The following is an 18,711-nucleotide window of genomic DNA, read 5'->3' as shown; positions in this document are numbered from 1 at the left end:
CTACTATTCTATTCTATTCTATTCTATTCTATTCTATTCTATTCTATTCTATTCTATTCTTTAATTGGGACCAGTGGCAGGACAACAGTTGGCCTGACTAGCCAATCAAAAACCCTTATTATTAAGCCTCCATTTAATTGATTGTTTTATTGAACCGTGTCTTGAACCACAGGTTTTATCATCTGGCCTAGTAATGACTATTATAATGTTAATACATTGATTTCCTGTTCCTGTTTTGCTCTCAGTGTTGGAACCAGGGTTTTCAAGAGAATCACACCTTCAGTTTCTCTGCCCACTATTGTAATGGCATAACCACAGCAATATATCATCCTGGCCACAGGTGAGACCACCATCTAAAAGCTGTTTTTCTTTTATGTGTGTGAGACTGTCAAAGGGATGTTTTTCTTTAAAAGTGAACACAAAATCATCTTTTGTGATTTGTGTTATTCCCACTATACATATTGAACTGAAATCCTCTCTGGTTTGTGTTTTTGAGGCAGCGCTTATTGATTTTTTTTAAGAAGAAAATATTTAGGATTTTAGCTGCCACATGGGGGCAGTCTTTATATATAGTGTGAAGAGGTGTGTGTGTGTGTGTGTGTGTGTGTGTGTGTGTGTGTATTTGTTTGTATGTGCTGTTCACATGCGCAGATCAGATCAGGTCCCTTTCCTGTTTCATCAGCCCCTCAAGGACTACTTCGGCCTCATAAGCGGGCTGAGGTGTTCTGTGTGTGTGTGTTTTCCTCTGACTCATGCTGCTGATGTGTTTGTGTGTTCCTCAGGTTGCTGCTGGTGGGAGGGTGTGAGTCTGGAGACAGTGATGTGTCCAGGGCGAGCCGCTGCGGGATCACAGCGTGGAGGGTGTTGTCAGGGTCAGCTCACCATAAACAGGTCATCAGTTATGAGGATGACATCAGTGCGGTGAGTCTCACCTTAGACATGTAAGGGAATATTAATGTACTGATGATACAGCATCCATGAAATGCACTCTTTCACCAAAAAAAAAAAAAAAAAAATCTTGGGCGTATCCGGTCTCGGATCATGGTTTTGATCTTTGATCTTACTAGTTTTCCACTGAGAAAAAAAAAAAGACTAAAGAAGTGGAGCTTTAACTGAGTTTTTAATATCTTCTAAAAAAAGAAAAAATAATTCACTGTCTTGCCAAGTGTTGCTCTGCACTTGCTAAATTGTTCTGAGTGTTTGTTCACAGAGTGTGATGCATTTCAACAGTCATAAGCATAGTAAATCCTGCAATATTTTTGTTTTTATTTAAAAAAAGTATAGTAATAACACTATACATTGTATTACATTACCTTTGCATAAAGTTACAAAAAAAAAAAAAAAAAGTTAGCGCTGCTGTGAGGGTGTTTCTACCACAGAGTGACAAATTTGACATCATTCTCTCCTCTGATTTCTGTCAGTCTTTTTTTGAAAGTCATGATGAAAACACTATTTTGGAGTTTTTCTTTTGCTATTTGAGCAAATGGGAATGCAAAAATATATTTGCTGAAGTCTCCTGTTCACCATTATACATTCACCCAACTAATACCCAAATATTTAGCTAAGATGTTGGTTGCTTGGGGATTGATGGGATTTTCTGAGTGGTTGTGGTGGCATGGCTAAGGGCTGGATGCCTCAGTGTTGCTTATTGATGCATGTGTTTTTGCTAAAGTATTCTGAGTGGTTAGCAGGTTGCAAAATGTTTTCTTGGGGTATTGCTCTGGTGTTATGAGTGGTTACTAAGGTGTTACTTAAATGTCTAAGTTATTGTTAGCTTGTAGCAATGTGGTTGGTCATCTGGGTAGTTACTAGGGTGATGCTTGCAGGTCAAAAGAGCCTACAGTCTTTATGGTATTCTGGTCCTTATGCACTACTTAGATTATAGCTTTTTTAACGTCTGCCAGAAGAAAATTAAGTTTGGTCACTTTGCAAATCTATTAGTACATTTCTCCTTGACAAATCCCCAACTCCTAGTGTATTCAGTGCTTGCTTTTGTATTGGATTTTATGAGAAGGGTACGAAAACTCTAGTAGTTCATGCATTTGTATGGGCTGCCCTACCCCTTAAGAAACAGATATTTCAAGGAGTAAAGCCACTTCTGCACTGACTGCTGATCAGAATACACAGTCATACAATCTCACATCGCAGTATTTCACAAGCCTGAAAGCACATGCTCATTTTTGGTTTTCTAAAGTTGTAAAGGTTTTATGTAGTGAGCTCTGGAAGCTGCATTGTAGGCTTAATAAGAGCTTTAGTACTGAAGCTTCTAGCTGTTTATTCTCTCCTATACAGATCCAATGATATGACTTCTGATTGAACTGGTGGAACCTGTTTTGATGTTCTTCATATTTATTTAATGGTCAATTATTTAGTTCTTGGCTTGATATAGTGTTACTGAACATGTAAGAAATCATGGTGGGTATTTAGTTTGAAAATTAATTATCTCTCACCCACCTTAAACATGTTGCTTAGAGGCCTGTGAAAGACTAAAAAGCATCCTCTGAAGAGCATCACTTTTGAATTTAAAGGGATAGTTCATCTAAAGATTCTAACTCTGTCATCATTTACTCATCCTCAGGTCATTCCAAACATTTGTTTAATCTTTGAATCACAAATTAAGTTTTTTTTTTAATGAAGCCTGAAAGGTTTCTGTCCTTCTATTGAAAATCCAGGTATCTAAAACTTTGAAGATCCAAAGAAACCCATAAAGGCATCATTAAATTAATTCATGTGAATCAAGAGCTTTATTCTAAATTAACCCCCCCCCGCCACCCCAACTTCTGTGTAGACAGACTTGTGTATGGATTAACTGGTTCTCACTATGAATATAGTGTGTTTATATGTGAATAAAAGTTTACATTAAATCTGTTCAATGTATCTTTTTGGTTTCTAAGTGGTCCATTTTAGTTATTAGTTACCAGCTAGCATGTTCCAGAAACCAGCTTGATAACCTTAAGCCAGTGTGACCAGCTGGTAGCTGCTTTGTTGCAGTTAAATACCAGCTAGCAGTTTAACCTGTATTTTTAAACAGGAATGAAGTCAGAGTATAACAAATTTTAGTATGTAAATGCATCCATGATATTCCTGAAGGAAGTTATGAATCATCATTTGTCACTTTTGTAGTCCCAGAGGCAAGGATTCTTCAGGATGCCCAGCTTTCGACTTTTCTTGAGGCATAACAGTGAACAGGTGACTCACCTCAGTGAAGTTTTATTTTTTTTTTCATGCCGTTTTCTTGTCTATCTCTCTGGGCTGGTATGACAGCATATAAACGAAAAGCCAAAGCTAAATTTCATTCCGCTAAGAACTCTGAATAAATAGTGTAATGCCTAATTGAAGGTGTATGTTTACTCAGGATGGCGTGTTCCGAATGAGTCTGTCTCCTGATGGCACAGTGCTGGCTGTGATCCACTTCTCTGGCATTCTCAGTCTCTGGGATATTCCATCATTCAAACTGAGAGGCAGCTGGGAACAAGAGGAACAAGTAATAAAATCACTCTGTGTCTGTGTGCTCGATTTCAGAGACTTAAAGCTGAAGTGTATGCATTTCTGCGCCACTGTTCCAATCAATGTAACGGAAAAAAATCATGACTGTTTTTAAACAGGTTTCTTGAACACTGCTTGCCTGTCATTGGTCAGGAAATTAGATAGTCACACCCCCAAACTCACACCATTGGTTGAGCTAATGTTGCCGTGCAGGGCTGTTTGGGACTCTCAATCAAACAAAGCAATGTTTTGAAAGCACTACAGTGTTTACAGTGTTTTTCAGGGCAATCAATATACAATGGCTAACCTAGTTGACTCTGCATATTAAAGTTACCATGAAATCAAAATACAGATTTTTATCTCTTCTCTGATGACATGTGCGCTGGCATGACATGCCCTTTCAAACAACCTGTCACTCACATAATTATTTCAGCAATTAGCAAATAATAGAAAAAGATCTGCACACTGTTATGCTCCCTTTATTCAAAAAGTTAAAAATAGCAAATAACAACAAAAAAACATTCCAATCAGTTGCCGATGGACAAAATCAAGTCCTTCTTTACATTTTATTTATTTTTCTAGAATCTCTGTAACTTGAATCTATTCCTAGTGTTCTGCATGCAGCTTTACACAAAAACAAAGTCATGATTATTTACAAGTGTCCAAGAAGAATTACGGAGATAAAAATAAGAAGTATTCAGTTGGTCATGTGATTTCAAGATGCCTGCCTCCATGAGGTGACCCTTTCCATACAGAATAAATTGGCTTTTGATTACTGATATGACTGGGGTCTTTATACCATGTGAGTGTATAGCATTTAATATTTTTCTTTCCATTTTTCAACATTTCATTGTGTAAAACTTGAACAATCAAAGCTGGGTAGAAGAAAATATTTCAAAATGGAAAAATGATACACTTCAGCTTTAAAATCACTTTCTACGCCACACACAGAAATGAACACACCTTTCAGCACTATGTCATAAGATGATTTGTTCGTTCTTGCGTATACGTGCTTGTGTGTCATCTCTCTTTGTGGCACTTGAAGTTCCGATGTCATGCTGCTATGTTCCACTGATTTGCCCACCACTTTCTGTTCAGCATGCGTTCTGTCACTTTTAAAAAAAAAAAAACACCCCTAGCTATCCTTTATTACACTCTCCTACTTGTTCTCTCTTTCGTTTAGCCGGGATTTGACGAGATCAACCCGGAATGGAAGACTTCGCTGGAGAAGAGAAAGAAGATAAAAGGTAGCCAGGCCCTCAACTTTAGATGTGTATCTACTCCTACACTTACCTAGTGCTATTAATTATGTAGTGAGTCCAGACAGAGGCGGTGGGAGGGAGAAGAATGCTTTAATAAAGCCCTGCGTCTTGTGTCTTCGTGGAGAGGCGTTAAATTCAGGAAGTGACATTTTGATTGTGGGTTTAGATCACACGTTTTCATAAAGCTTGTCTGTCTGCTTGTCCTCGGTTTGTGCTTTCTTCTCCGTTTCCTCTTTGAAAATGATGTTTCTAAATCATCTATCATGTTTAGCTGTGGAATGGTGACTTTTAAATGAATGAATGTCTGTGAAATGTTTTATTTATGATATTTAGATTTTTTTTCTGTCTTGTCTTCCTCAGCACCTGTCTCTTTCTCTGTCTCTCTTCTCAGATAAGGAGCAGTAATGGTTTCTGCTAGATGTGAGCTGGTGGAGTGAGACCGCTTTGATTTTAGCCTGCTGTTCTGGGGCCCTCACTGTCTCCTCTGTGTGCACATTAAAAAACTTACTTGGTAAGTCCTGTGAGTGGTTTGAAACCTCGCTGTGAGTCACCTTGGCCCATGATGGGGGCTTCCTCAGTTTGGAGGTGTGTCTTTTGTATGTGTGTCAGTTTTCGTCAGTGAATATTGAATATTATTGATATATTTGTGATGATTTTGTTGATAGTAGAAATTTAAGAAACATAATGAATATTGATTTTTAATTGGCCATTAAGTTTCACAAAAATGTCATACTTCTGTATTTTATGATCCTTCCTGGTCTTGCTAGTTTAAATAAGTGTCTCTGTAGAGTAATATATTTAAATGATTTCCAGAAAATTATTACTCTACAGTTAATGGACTCAAAATCCTGTTACATTTTTCATTTATTAATATAATATATATTTTTGTGGCCGGTAATAGTTTTTTTTTTTTTAAGATTAGTACTTTTATTTAGCAAGGATGCATAAAAAGTGACTGTAATGACTTTGTAAAAAAAAAAGTATGTACCGTGTGTGTGTGTGTGTATGTGTGTGTGTATATATATGTACAAACATAAATATATATATATATATACAGGTCCTTCTCAAAAAATTAGCATATTGTGATAAAAGTTCATTATTTTCCATAATGTAATGATAAAAATTAAACTTTCATATATTTTAGATTCATTGCACACCAACTGAAATATTTCAGGTCTTTTATTGTTTTAATACTGATGATTTTGGCATACAGCTCATGAAAACCCAAAATTCCTATCTCAAAAAATTAGCATATTTCATCCGACCAATAAAAGAAAAGTGTTTTTAATACAAAAAAAAGTCAGCCTTCAAATAATTATGTTCAGTCATGCACTCAATACTTGGTCGGGAATCCTTTTGCAGAAATGACTGCTTCAATGCGGCGTGGCATGGAGGCAATCAGCCGGTGGCACTGCTGAGGTGTTATGGAGGCCCAGGATGCTTCGATAGCGGCCTTAAGCTCATCCAGAGTGTTGGGTCTTGCGTCTCTCAACTTTCTCTTCACAATATCCCACAGATTCTCTATGGGGTTCAGGTCAGGAGAGTTGGCAGGCCAATTGAGCACAGTAATACCATGGTCAGTAAACCATTTACCAGTGGTTTTGGCACTGTGAGCAGGTGCCAGGTCGTGCTGAAAAAGGAAATCTTCATCTCCATAAAGCTTTTCAGCAGATGGAAGCATGAAGTGCTCCAAAATCTCCTGATAGCTAGCTGCATTGACCCTGCCCTTGATAAAACACAGTGGACCAACACCAGCAGCTGACATGGCACCCCAGACCATCACTGACTGTGGGTACTTGACACTGGACTTCAGGCATTTTGGCATATCCTTCTCTCCAGTCTTCCTCCAGACTCTGGCACCTTGATTTCCGAATGACATGCAAAATTTGCTTTCATCTGAAAAAAGTACTTTGGACCACTGAGCAACAGTCCAGTGCTGCTTCTCTGTAGCCCAGGTCAGGCGCTTCTGCCGCTGTTTCTGGTTCAAAAGCACACGCCTGTGAACGGTGGCTCTGGATGTTTCTACTCCAGACTCAGTCCACTGCTTCCGCAGGTCCCCCAAGGTCTGGAATCGGTCCTTCTCCACAATCTTCCTCAGGGTCCGGTCACCTCTTCTCGTTGTGCAGCGTTTTTTTTGCCACACTTTTTCCTTCCCACAGACTTCCCACTGAGGTGCCTTGATACAGCACTCTGGGAACAGCCTATTCGTTCAGAAATTTCTTTCTGTGTCTTACCCTCTCGCTTGAGGGTGTCAATGATGGCCTTCTGGACAGCAGTCAGGTCGGCAGTCTTACCCATGATTGCGGTTTTGAGTAATGAACCAGGCTGGGAGTTTTTAAAAGCCTCAGGAATCTTTTGCAGGTGTTTAGAGTTAATTAGTTGATTCAGATGATTAGGTTAATAGCTCGTTTAGAGAACCTTTTCATGATATGCTAATTTTTTGAGATAGGAATTTTGGGTTTTCATGAGCTGCATGCCAAAATCATCAGTATTAAAACAATAAAAGACCTGAAATATTTCAGTTGGTGTGCAATGAATCTAAAATATATGAAAGTTTAATTTTTATCATTACATTATGGAAAATAATGAACTTTTATCACAATATGCTAATTTTTTGAGAAGGACCTGTGTGTATATATATATATATATAGATATAATATAAAGATCCTACTTTTTTTAAAAGATCTCAAAGATCCTACAAAAAATCATCATGGTTTCCACAAAAATATTAAGCAGAACTATTTTCAACATTGTTAAAAAAGCAAAATATTTCTTGATCACCAAATCAGCATATTAGAATGAATTCTGAAGGATCATGTGACACTGAAGACTGGAATATGACTGCTAAAAGTTTGAAAGTTCAGCTTTGCCATAAAAAAAAGTTTTAAAATGTATTGAAAATGGGTATTTTAGTTTTTTTAAGTAAAAAAAAAAAAAAAAAAAAAAACTGATAAAAAAAAAACAACTAAGCATAACAAACTTTTGACCCCATAATTTTAAACAATAATATAATATTGTCAAAAAAAAAGTATTATTTTAAGCCCTAGTGACAACACACTACTCCCTCCAGAACGTTGTCTTTTCATTCATAGATTCAATCGCTGATGTCAGTAATTACTTCTGTAAAGGAAGTCGTGTTATTCAGACACTCTCTCTTTCTCTCTCTCTCTCTCTCTCTCTCTCTCTCTCTATCTTTAGGCCATCATCATAAAAGTGCTTTACTGCCCCTCATCCTCAGATAAGAAAAAATCTCATCTCTTCCATCTCCACCTCATTGTTTTTTGGTGCTTACCATTGATGTAAAGCTCTCACAGCTAGAATGATGTGAACCTGGAGGGGAGTACAGAAGGATGAGAAAAGAAGGAAAGTGAGAACATGAGAGAGATGTCGGTTTTTATTCTGGCTGTATGTTGGTTTGACGGTTTCCTCACTCCGTAGGGAAATGCAGCACACAGCTGCGGTGTTGACTGTGTGAAGTTTGTTTGATAGATTTTTCAGTGTGTGAGAAAGAGAAACAGTCAGGTACTGCCAGGAAAATGTGTTTGTGTCCTGCGTAAAAAAGTGTTTGTTAGTCTTCCAAGTGGATATTCAAAATCATCCAATCTTTTTTTTTTTTTTTTTTTTTTTTTTTTTTTTAAATAGTCGAAAAATAATTCCAGAAAGTTCCATTAACTTTTCATTGTCCTTGAGTCAGCCAACCAAATCTTCTTAATCTCTCTCCTTCAATCTCTCTCTGTCCTCTCAGTGTGAGGTAAAGCTGGCCCATAAGTGCTCTCGTCTGGAGAGCATCATGACGAGTGAAGAGGATGATGACTCTGACTCGGACGAAGAGTTCTCGGCGAAGGCGTGTTATTTCGGACACGTGAAGCAGGGTCTGAACTACGTGACTGAGATGGAAAGCTTCACCCCTCCCCGAAAACAGCCACGCACTGTTATCAAGAACTACTGCCTGGTCAGCCTGAGGTCCACCACACAAGTGGAGCTCTACCAGAGGAAAGCAAGTACTATAAACTTCTGATATAACTTCTTGTAAGTATTTTCAGAGCTTACGGAGATAGACTTTTTTCCATTCACAGTGCTTCATTGGGAGTATGTAGGTGCTATAGACTTCTTTTGATGTGATTTGCTATTTTTTCAATGACAGTTTCATGGGTAATGTAGTTTTTCACCAGGAATTTGTCATAAAAAGTTATCTTAAAAAAATGAATTCCCTTATGGAGAAAATAAATTAATTGTTACTTCTGGAACCTGAACCTTGTACTCTATAAAGGGATGGTTCACCAAAAACTGAAAATTCAGTCAGTCACTCATGGGATTGCAATATATCTTCTCTTCTTAAATAAAAAGGTTGTATTCTGTTGATACACATGAAAAGGTTTTTAATCAAGTTAATCCATATTTTAGTTTTAGAATTTTTAGGAAAAGCGTGTTTTAAATATATTTAGGTTCTATTTTATTCTCAGGTTGGTTTATCTCAAGTATGGTTTTCTCCTTGAAAATATCCAAAGCAGCTGGTATGACATTTTAAAAAACAAAACAAACAAACTCACCCTCATGTTGCACATTATAAATAAAGGTGAAGGCTTTTCACAAGAATAACAATTCATGTAACATGAGCATATCTACAAAGATTACGTAGACCTTGAACAGTACCTAGCCACATCAGCACAAGTTCATTAATATTCATGAGCTTAGCCTTTTACATATAGTTGCTTCACAAAACCTTCCGAGTGTGGAATGAAAGTGAGAGAGGAAGATGAATGCTGGAGGGATTCAGACAGGAAACAGCATGAAGATGTCAACCTTAAAGTAACAAAACAGTTTTTTTTGTGAGATACCGCAGCTCCTAATAGATGTACTTTTTTGCTGTAATATTAACAGGTCCATGAGTCTTAGATGGACCATTAATAAGACTGAGCACTTTCAGTAGAAGTTTATCTGGTGATTTATGTGTGTGTGTGTGTTCACAGATTGATAACAAGGAGTATGGAGAGGCTTTCAATTTTGCTCAAGCATATGGTCTGGATTCTGATCTTGTCTATCAGAGACAGTGGAGAAAATCTACAGTCAGTATCACTTCCAATCAGGACTACTTGGTAAAAGTCGATCCTTAACTACAGTATTTGTAACAAAAACATTTTGCAATGCAAATAACCCATAAAAATCACAAGCATTTTCCCCCACTGTAGTTGTTCTTTTGCTTTAATGCAAACTTGTAATTTTTTTATTTTTATTATTTATTTATTAATGTTTCTTTTTTCCAAATGTGGACGTAGCCAAAGAGCTCCTGCAGTATGGCCCGAAAGGAACCGACCTTGAAGCATTGATCGCCATTGGTGATGGAGAAGACCAGGGCAGGTGTGTGACCCATCCTAACACAGATCTACGGATCTCCTCTTTGGCTGTATGTTAACCAGGTTGTCTCTTGTCATAGATTCATCTTGTCAGGTGATTTGGATCTGGACAATGTTCCATACGAAGACTTCCTTTTCATGGAGGAAGAGATGGAGCAAAGAAAAGAGAGGGAAGCCAATAAGAGACAGGAAGTTCTCAAGTATGTGGACTTTAGCAAGTAGGCTCTCTTACATGCACACACAGTCGGTTGGCTGTATGAACATCTGTCTAGAGGAAGCACTGTATAATTAGGCTTCATTTATATCCTATACAATGTGCTTAAAAGTTGACAAAATAAATTATTTTTGTAATTTTTTTTTACAAGTATGTATATATATATATATATATATATATATATATATATATATATATATATATATATATATATATATGTGTATATATATATATGTGACCCTGGACCATAAAACCTGCCAGAAGGCGCATGGATATTTTTGTAGCAATAGCCAACAATACATTGAATGGGTCAAAATGATAGATTTTTCTTTTATGCCAAATCATTAGGATATTAAGTAAAGATCATGTTCCATGAACATAAATTTCCTATCCAAAAATGTGTCAAAACTTTATTTTTGATTAGTAATATTCATTGCTAACGACTTAATTTGGACATTCTTGGACTTGGACATCTGAAACCCTTGTGACTGGTATTGTGGTCACATATATACATACAAAAAAAAAATCATAATTCATAATTTAAAAATAATCAGGTGTAGTAATCAAAATAGTGCAGGGTTTCAGATGCCCCCCCCCACAAAAAAAAAACTATATACTGTACTGTATGAAATATTGTACAGGCATGTTGTTTCCACAAATAGTTGATTAATAATTTAAAAAAAAGCCTTTTAATTTGTCACAGTTTTAAATCAAAACATTTTAACTATTTAAATGTTACCTGGAAAATATTTATTTTTATTAATATAGTATATTCTAATTTTGTATTACAGCATATATTGACAGTGTATTTTTTTTTTCTACTATTTGAGTGAATTTAAAATTGTAAACTTGGTTATCCAAATATATCCAAATAATACATTTTGTAAAGTGCTTTTTGCCCTCATATTCCCTTTGTGGGACCCTCGAAACCTAGTGCAAAAACCCCTGCACTAGCACATACAGTAGTCACAAAACTGATAGTCACGTACTAAAAGCCACAAAACTTCAAATTTGATTACATGGCATGTTTAAAAGCTGGACTATTTTTAACTTGACTTAATAACTTTTTGAATTATCCTGAATAGTTTTACCATGCAATCTGGCCAAGAGCTAAAGCACAGCATGCTCTCAGCACACTAATTAAAGCACCACCGCTAAAATCTAATGATAAAAAGAAAGAAGAAAAAAATACAGATAAACTAGTCGACCTCACTAATGCACTAGTTGGTTGTTGGACGTGACCCACTCCTAGTAGATTTTCTCATAATGCTCATGAGGAAGTTAAATTCAGTGGAAGAGATCTTGGAGACAGCACAGATGGGAAGGGAGAGAAAGAGCAAGGAGACAGATAAAGAGAAGCGAGAGGAAGAGGAGCAGGATAAAATTAAAGCCGTTTATAGATTTATTTCTAATCTGCATAAGGTAATTTATGCTTCTGTTGTGCTTTGCCCAAGAGGCCTTTAATGAAAGAGCCCTTGGTGACCACAAATTATGAACACTCACACACTCGATAAGGAGGAAGATATAGACAAAAAAATTGTAGATTGGCTAACATTTGCTTTTAACACTGCACTAATCAAAACACACTTGTTTACACACAGACAAAATTGCCTAATTTTTCATAGCGTAACTCACGCTCTCCATGCATATCACACAGAACAGTATCTAATTTGCACTTAATTACTGTACGTTTCCGCCAGAGTGTGTGTTTGTGTGTTTACTCCTCAGGCTGTTTGTTTGTATGCAGTCAGCATATTTAATGTGCGTGTTAATATGGCTGTTTATGAGTGTCTGTCTGTGAGTGATGCATGATGTCCTTGTTACTCCATTGAGGGAGAAATAATGATTGACCGAGAGAAAACCGATGAAAAAAGGAGAAATAATGCCGAGACGGAAGGAAAAAGAGAAGCAAAAGCTTTTAGAGAGCAAAAGAGATAAAAGCGATAAAGAGTGACAGAAAGAGTAAATAGACAGGCACATCAGCATTGAGAAAGAGAGCGACTCTAATGGGGTGTACTTTAATTTCTCCCGACGTTCAGCTGTGGTAATGCAATGGCAAAAAAGACAATCATCATTCTGTTAATTTCTTTTTAACTCTACCGCCATTATAGCAATGGTGTAGTATCGATCAGATCGCTGGGTTTCGTTGAAGGTGTGTGTGTGTGTGTTAGAGAAAGTTCAATGCTTCTCTCTCCTTTCACCATCACAGCTACACTGTATATTTTGATAGTGATTCCCCTTAACAATGTCTGCCTGTCAATCAGGCTTCAGTCTCACAGTGATTTTTCTCCCAGTTGAAAATGACACTGCCTGCAGTTAATTCAGCTGCAGCACTCCTTTCAAACATGCAGTAGTTTTCGAGATCATTTCAGGCTTATGTGTGCTGCCTATTTTAAACCTTATTTATAAAATAAAATATAAAATGGGGACAATGCTCCTCTTTTGCATTTTAATACAATATTGGTCTTCTCTTTGCTTTATATTATGAGCATAATAATTTATTTTTATTGGGCCTTATCGAAGGAAATGTAAATATAATTTAAATTACGTGTCACAAGCACATTATATTACTGAAACTATAAAACTAAAAAGTACAGCCAAAAATATCATAATTCTAGATGATAGACGAATTGTAGTGTTGTTGGGGAAACACTGATCTATATAAAATTAGATATATTAATTTATAATAATACATAGCTCTAATCTGTATACTTTGATTATTGTGCTATTGAATGATTTTGAATTCTTTTTTATGTATACATGCTTTATTTCAGTCATTTTAATGGTGCGATGGGCGGATTGGCTTATAGACAAGAAGTGTAAAGTTAATCACTCAACTTTCAGGGTTTACTTTTTTGTTAAATACTATGTGAAAATAAGTTATATAAATGAACCGTTTTCATCAGTTTGATCTCATATGTAGTTATTTTAGGGGTATCCCCGACTAAGGATTTTCATAGTCGAATCACAATTTTCGAATCTTGCCAATATTTGACTGATAGTCGAATCATATGTTTTGGGGGTGGGGCAAAATACATTGAGTCAAGTCAGACATTTGACAGCCATTACTGACGTAAACACACAGGGAAAATGTGTAATGAATGCTTCGCAGATACAAACGGGGTAAATAATGTTTTATGTTTTGATTAAAAGATAGTTAACACTTAACGTCAGCGAAACCCTAACAAGTCACAATTTATTTATTTTTTTTACAATAGTGCTCTCATTAAAACGTTAGCATATATGACAGTAGTTATTAACATTCTGCATTTCTGTTTTGAGCTGTGTGCGCTTTAGATGACCAGTAGGGTGACGCATTTGATAGCACGTTTTTAATCAATGGGATTAAACTCATCGTTTCATCTAGAATATGATTTGTTATTTATACAACACAACGTTAATATCAGGACTTATAGGCTATCTGCAAAAAGGGCCCGAATGCACATGAACCTATCTGCGCGGCTTTGAATGAATGAATGAACTCCTTTTGTGGAAGCGTTCTTCATGCAACAACGTGCAGAAACACGGCAGCTAAACCCAAAAAATTTACAGCGTTTTATATTTAATGGTGTTCTCATCATAATGGTATGTGTGTGACAGTCCCAGTCATAGTTATTAATATTCAGCATTGTTGTTTGTCTTGCTCACGCTGCGCGCTGAAGAGATAATCACCGTAGTACTACAATGAAGCACTTGACTCAACCAAATGCAGGTAAATAGTTCCTGTGGCTCAGTGGTTGAGCATTGCGTTAGCAGCGCAAAAGGTTGTGGGTTCGATTCCCAGGGAACACGTTAGGTAAAAAAAATGTATAGCCTGAATAAAAGCGTATATTTTGAAATCACTTGTACCCTACCTGATCGAAAAAAATCCAATCTCTGCCTGTGTCAGTTTGAGTCTTGTTAAAGTTTTAAATCCCTGGCGTCAAGATGCTCCTCTGTCAGTCATGGATTATGGAAAGTTAAACATAAATCTATAGGAGTGGTTGGATTTCTTCAAGCTTCTTTCTTTTCAGATTCTTATTTACAGCTTTATCATAATAGGCTGTCTATTAACTTATTGGGAGAAAACCAGTAGTTCTTTGTGAAATCAGACATTTGAGCTCCCCCATATAGTCAAAATCATAATCATAACACCCCGCGAATATTTGACACTGAGATTAGTAGTCCAATCAGGCTTCCTAGTAAATAAACAGATTAATATAACAAATCTGACTAACCCCTAAGTTATTTAGGTTTATTGTTCACAATGTGTTTCTTTTGTATTTTTCCCCTATTATGTTTCTGACTTAAATGCATGTCATGTTGTAATAACGAATGGCCGATTTGGAATTTTCCAGGTGCACTTTGAAGGCAGTGTAATTTTTTTTATGTAATGTTTGTAAACATTTGATGGTGCCAGTAGCGCAGAAAATACACTTTATCAGACAGACCATTCAGTATTTATCGTAAATTTACCTACTTGGCTGCAATTGGCCTTTTTGTTTTTACAACAATTTGCATGCTGATTGGTGTTTTGATATATCTGTCTTTACTGTTTATTGTCACACCATTTCTCCCACTTTATTTGGCTTACACCTCCTCTAGCTCTCATTTAAATAAGAATTAAACGTTTGAAGTCATTTATATTTTTTATTACAAGTTAAAAAGCCTTAAATATCGTATATTGCATATAAATCATAGATATTGTTTTAAAGAGCCTCAAACTGTTGAGTTAAAGGGACTCTGAGGCAAAAATGCAGTGTTGCTTGAAATGAAATAACGGAGCGCATAAGTGGCACCTTAGGTTTTGATGTCGGTTTGCATGCATCTTGTTAATTGCGTAATTGATGTGGTGTTTAAAACTGTTTTTGTGATTTAAACCCTGTATTTAATGACTTTTTTAATCCTTGTTTTGTTGGAAAATTGGTCTTAATTTAAAAAAAATTGTATCATGTATTAGTTAGGAATGTTAGCTATTACTAACCAGTCCCTCTTTTTTTTTTTTTTCAAAACTGCAACAAATCAATAGCCTATTTCTTTTCTCCTCTCTAAACCAGCCTGCTATGCAATCATTCTATTGACTTTTACTTGTACAAGTTCTTAAATGGTTATTATAGTATTTTTTTTTTCTTTTTTTCAAGTTTGACCATGTCAGTAGTCAGTGTTAGGTGTACTGTATGTTGCGTTTTGACACATTAAAAGATGAGCGACCTTCATCACACAAGTTTTTAGGTGAACTGACAGCTGCGTCCCGATTCAGTGCACTTTTAAAATGCTGCTTCTACAGTCAGGCCATCCATAAACCCTTGACACGTCATTGAATTCTGCTTTAGTTTCATTACAATTGGTACGACTGGAATAGAATCACTCTAGCGTGTGGAGGCTAGCGATAGATCTGCGCTAAGCATCCACGAGCGAGTGTGTTTATGCATAGGCTATTATTTCAATCTTTTTTTTATCATGTTTGCATTGCGATAACATCCTGCAGTTCAATATTCTCCCCTAGTCCAGTGATCTGTGCTCATGTGCGGGTCTCATTCGCATACAACAGGATGCTCAGTTTTCCACAGTAATGCAGAGAGAATGAGATGAGATTGTAATTGCCTTCTGTGGATTCACACGTGCACTCGCATGGGCATCCAGGCAATCAGGCAGCGGTCGCCTCACATTAGCCTGTCTTTGATGACCTAATCTGGGTCTATTATGGCTCACTACCCTCTCAGCAGTGTTCTCCTTCTGTTTGTTCCATTTTTTTTTCTTCAATTTCAAATCGTCCCATTCATCCATATTTCCTTGTAATGCCTTTCATTACATCTGTAAGCCTCTACGCACATGCCTGTCAAATCTTCCACCCCTCCCCCAGAGTGTGTGAAGCTTTATTTCATTACACCGTTTTCAAGGATATTAGTGGTGGCTCTCTGAAGTGTATGGATGATGATAAGCTCCAGATAAGACTGTGTTTGCATGTTTAATCCTATTGATCTCATGCTCTTCCAGACTCACTTTAGAGCAGAAGGAGCTCTGGAGAAGTAGATTGAAGCTTCTCTGCTATCTGGACTGCTTGGCCACTGATGAGGTAACACTTTCCAAAAAACTGTACTTTTGTATTTAATAAAGCTTTAAAATTCCAGAATCTGGCGTTAAAAGAAAGCAATTTGGGTTTTAAAAAGATATATTATGGAGAACAGGATTTTCTTTGTTCTTCCTCCCCAGTCCAAATAGACCGTTTTGGGAAACTAAACTGGTAGCACTTTATACTACCCTAATTTACATATCATATCTAGCCTATACTTCAAAATCAGCATTTATCGCTCTGATCTCTCTAGTATGCTTCTTTCCTACTACAAAAACTGACTTCTTAATGAGTTTTTAATTAGTTTTTTTTTTTTTACTTTTTGTTTTTCAGGAGAAAATATAAAAAATTCTGTAGAACAAGATAAATTGACTTGAGAACCACTGTGTTAGATATGTTTTGAATATAATTGCATTCTGTTATAATGTACTTTTTTTTTCTTGTTTATAAAAAAAAAAAAATCTGCCTGTGCACAGACATAATAGACTTTACAAATGTATTTTCTAAAAATAAGTTTTAATATCTTTTTCAGTATTGCTTCTCAACTAAATACCAACTGCATAATGTTTCAAAAGGATTTCAGATATTTTAACTGGAAATTAAAACTAAGAAAGATTAAGAACAGCTTTTTTAAAGGGCATTAAAGGGATAGTTCACCAAAATTATGTCATTAATGACTCACCCTCATGTCGTTCCAAACCCGTAAGACCTCCGTTCATCTTCGGAACACAGTATAAGATATTTTAGATTTAGTCCGAGAGCTTTCTGTTCCTCCATTGAGAATGTATGTACGGTATACTGTCCACGTCCAGAAAGGTAATAAAAACATCTTCAAAGTAGTCCATGTGACATCATAGGGTCCGTTAGAATTTTTTGAAGCATCGAAAATACATTTTGGTCCAAAAATATAAAAACTACGACTTTATTCATCATTGACTTCTCTCCCGGGTCTGTTATGAGCGCGTTCACAACACTGCAGTTTAGTGATATCCGGTTCGCGAACTAATCACTCGATGTAACCGGATCTTCTTGAACCAGTTCACCAAATCGAACTGAATCGTTTGAAACGGTTCGCATCTCCAATAATCATTAATCCACAAATGACTTAAGCTGTTAACTTTTTTAACATTGCTGACACTCCCTCTGAGTTCAAATAAACCAATATCCCGGAGTAATTCATTTACTCAAACAGTACACTGACTGAACTGCTGTGAAGAGAGAACTGAAGATGAACACAAGCCGAGCCAGATAACGAACGAAACATTAACTCGTTCTCAAGTCAAGAACCGGTTGCATCGGTTTTCGGATCACCGGTAGTGATGGGAAGTTCTGTTCTTTTCCGCGAGCCGGTTCTTTCGGACAGTTTGATTCAATAAACCTTGACTTCATTGGCGATGATTGCCCTTGATTCAAGCCTTCGGTTTACCCGCGCTCATAACATTAGCACAGAATCAGTTCAGAATCAATCACCAAAAGAACCAGTTCGGTTCAGACGCGCTGTGTGTCAGTCTGAATCACGCATGCGCAGTATCATCAGCTCATCGGCTCTCGAACCGGACGCGTCCAACAGAAACGGTTCTTGACCTCGTTTATTTGAACTCAGAGGGAGTGTCAGCCATGTTAAAAAAGTTAACAGCTTAAGTCATTTGTGGATTAATGCTTATTGTTGACGCGAACAGTTTCAAATGATTCAGTTCGATTTGGTGAACTGGTTCAAAAAGATCCGGTTACATCGAGTGATTCGTTCGCGAACCGGATATCACTAAACTGCAGTGTTGTGAACGCTCTCATAACAGACCCGGGAGAGAAGTCAATGCTGAATAAAGTCGTAGTTTTTGATATTTTTGGACCAAAATGTATTTTCGATGCTTCAAAAAATTCTAACGGACCCTCTGATGTCACATGGACTACTTTGAAGATGTTTTTATTACCTTTCTGGACGTGGACAGTATACTGTACATACATTCTCAATGGAGGAACAGAAAGCTCTCGGACTAAATCTAAAATATCTTATACTGTGTTCCGAAGATGAACGGAGGTCTTACGGGTTTGGAACGACATGAGGGTGAGTCATTAATGACATAATTTTCATTTTTGGGTGAACTATCCCATTAAGCCACCAGTCCGGGCATTTCTAATATAGTGTGTGTGTGTGTGTGTGTGTGTGTGTGTGTGTGTGTGTGTGTGTGTGTGTGTGTGTGTGTGTGTGTGTGTGTGTGTGTGTGTGTGTGTAAAAAAAATAAAATTTAGAGATGCACCGATTGCAATAAAAAATTCTTGGCCGATTCCGATTTACTTTCTAAAAACCATAATTTACATCAAAAAAAAACAAAAGACCACACA

General features: G+C 36.7%; 1 pseudogene; it reads left to right on the top strand.

Moving 5' to 3' along the window:
- Nucleotides 1-18,711, top strand: part of LOC109113147 — a 169,151-nt pseudogene that overhangs the window by 11,310 nt on the left and 139,130 nt on the right.

This window comes from Cyprinus carpio, chromosome B20, assembly GCF_018340385.1.
Source record: "Cyprinus carpio isolate SPL01 chromosome B20, ASM1834038v1, whole genome shotgun sequence".
In the NCBI taxonomy this organism is placed as follows: domain Eukaryota; kingdom Metazoa; phylum Chordata; class Actinopteri; order Cypriniformes; family Cyprinidae; genus Cyprinus; species Cyprinus carpio.
Note: the sequence above shows the minus strand (reverse complement) of the source record. Positions and strands in the feature narration are given on the sequence as shown.